Here is a 2,716-nt window from a genome sequence, read left to right on the forward strand (position 1 = left end):
CAAACAGAATTACCATATGATACAGCAGTCCTATTCCTGGGCACCTACCTGGAGAAAACCATAATTCAAAAAGATACATGCTCTCAAATGTTCACTGCAGCACTATTTACAATAGCCAAAACATGGAAGCAACCTAAATATCCATTAACAAAGGAATGGATAAAGAGGATGTGGTACAATGGAGTATTAATGCCATCTGCGACCACATGGATGGACTTAGAAATTATACTAAGTGAAAATAGCCCCACAGTGAAAGACAAATGTCATATAATATCCCTTTTATGTGGAATCTAAAAAAGAATAAAAGTTAACTTATTTTCTGAACAGAAACAGACTCGCAGATTTTGAAAACAAACTTATGGTTACCAAAGGGGACATGTGGCAGTGGGGAGGGATGGTCTGGGGGTTTGGGACTGGCATATGCACACTGATGTATATAGAATGACTGGCCAACAGGGACCTGCTGTATAGCACAGAGACTCCTACACAATATTCTGTGATCATCTATGTGGAAAAGAATCTGAAAGAGAATGGATGTGTGTACACGCATAATGGAATCACTTTGTTGTACAGCAGAAACCACAACATTGTAAATCAACTTCAGTAAAACTCTAAAAAGTGAAAAAAAACAACTTAAATGATGAGATTTAAACTTAAATATAATGAGTCATTTCAATACAATTCTAGATCATTTTCTGTGGCACTGTTTAGCTCAAAGAGTATTATTATATATTTTCCATAAATTATGCTAATACTTTTTTAAAATAACTTGAATTAATCATTTTTCTGGAAATGGGAATCTAGAAAATTTAAGTAAATTTTTTTTTTTTTTTTTTGTCTTTTGTCTTTTGTTGTTGTTGTTGCTATTTCTTGGGCCGCTCCCGCGGCATATGGAGGTTCCCAGGCTAGGGGTTGAATCAGAGCTGTAGCCACTGGCCTACACCAGAGCCACAGCAACGCGGGATCCGAGCCGCGTCTGCAACCTACACCACAGCTCACGGCAACGCCAGATCCTTAACCCACTGAGCAAGGGCAGGGACCAAACCCGCAACCTCATGGTTCCTAGTCGGATTCGTTAACCACTGCGCCACGACGGGAACTCCTAAATTTTTAATGCAATTTTTCTTTAACTAAAGAGTAAATCAACTAAAATAATCTGTCAATCATTAATTACACAATTCATGAAATTTATAGCAATTTTCATGATAGCCTGAAAACTCACACGTGCCCTTGAGATAAACAGATCCTATAAAGAATTTCCTTAATAAATATAACACTAGGTTCTGCAAAATATCTCCCCTATGTGAAATAAATATGTATTTCTCAACATCTCATTTTCACACCAAAGAATTGCTGACTCTGAGATTATTTATTTACAATATATTTATATATATTTATATATGATATTCTACCCTAAAGAACAAAGACAGGTCTTTTCTGGCAACATAGATGATGACTCATGCTGGTTTCATAAAAAGTCAAATCCCAAGGGAAAAGAAAAAACACACTTTTAAGGAAATTTTTCTCCTAACACATAAGCTATGCAAAGTATTGTTAACCAATATTGCTTGTATAGGAATGTTAGTATACATTTAGGGCATTATCCTACTAAGAAAATAAATACAATCTTTTCAAACAAGATACTAATTTAAGGATACACAATTGCAAATTTGCTATCTAAAATTTTTCATTTTTTTTTTGTACAAGAAATAAAATAGTCAGGGACAAGCAATTGAAACAAAGTTGCAAAATCAGGCTATTTGCAAGGCCATGTACTAATCTTTGATTTCTAAGATACTATTTGAGTTTTTAAGTTACTGGACATAATATTAAATACCTGTTTTCTAACTCAGACATAACCTTAGAGTCATGATTAAATATGATAATAAAGGGGAGTAAATAGGTATGACTTTTGAAAAAGATTCTTCCCAGTACTAAAAAAATTTTATTGTACATTACTAAAGACTATGAGAAATAAATGAAATTAGACTCCTAATTGTTGGTTTTCCTTCTGTAATACTTTCGACAAAAAAAAAATTGTTCATATTCCTAGAGAGTTCTTTGCAAAATATCTTCTATTTCACACATTGATTAATGTTTATTTTTCTAGTTTTATGCAGTTTATGGGAAACAAATGAAACACTACATTTATTTGAGTTATTCTTGGATGCTAAGCTACTATACTCTTATACCTCAGCTAAATATTGTTTTGTTATATTAAATGTAGACATCTACACTCTCCCTTTATAGTCATATCTGTCATTTGATTTTTTTCCAAGTCATTAGTCCTTCATTTAATTTTTTTTTATAATGGCTTTAAATATCCAGTGAGACCCTATGATTTCTCATCTGAACACTAATAAGCCACTTCTATGAAGCTGCTTCAGCTATAGCCAGAAGGTCATAATAAGGATAATAGAGGTAATAGTCTCTGTCGTCATCACCATACTATTCCCATCAGTCACAATCACAACTTCCTCAGGCCCCAGCATAGTCTCCATTTTTATGATGGTTAATGAACTAAAATATCGAAGAATCACAGTCTCCTTTTGCTCAGGGATTTTGTATTGCATATGTTAATCATATGAAATAACTACAAAATGATGCAGTGGAAGAGGTTATGGTGAAGACTATTATATACTCTTTTTTTCATTTAAATAACTGATGGGGCACAAACCAAGACCTGAGGGAGTTTTGAAGGAGAGGGGCAAGAAAG

The sequence above is a fragment of the Sus scrofa genome, chromosome 7 (assembly GCF_000003025.6).
Source record: "Sus scrofa isolate TJ Tabasco breed Duroc chromosome 7, Sscrofa11.1, whole genome shotgun sequence".
NCBI lineage: Eukaryota > Metazoa > Chordata > Mammalia > Artiodactyla > Suidae > Sus > Sus scrofa.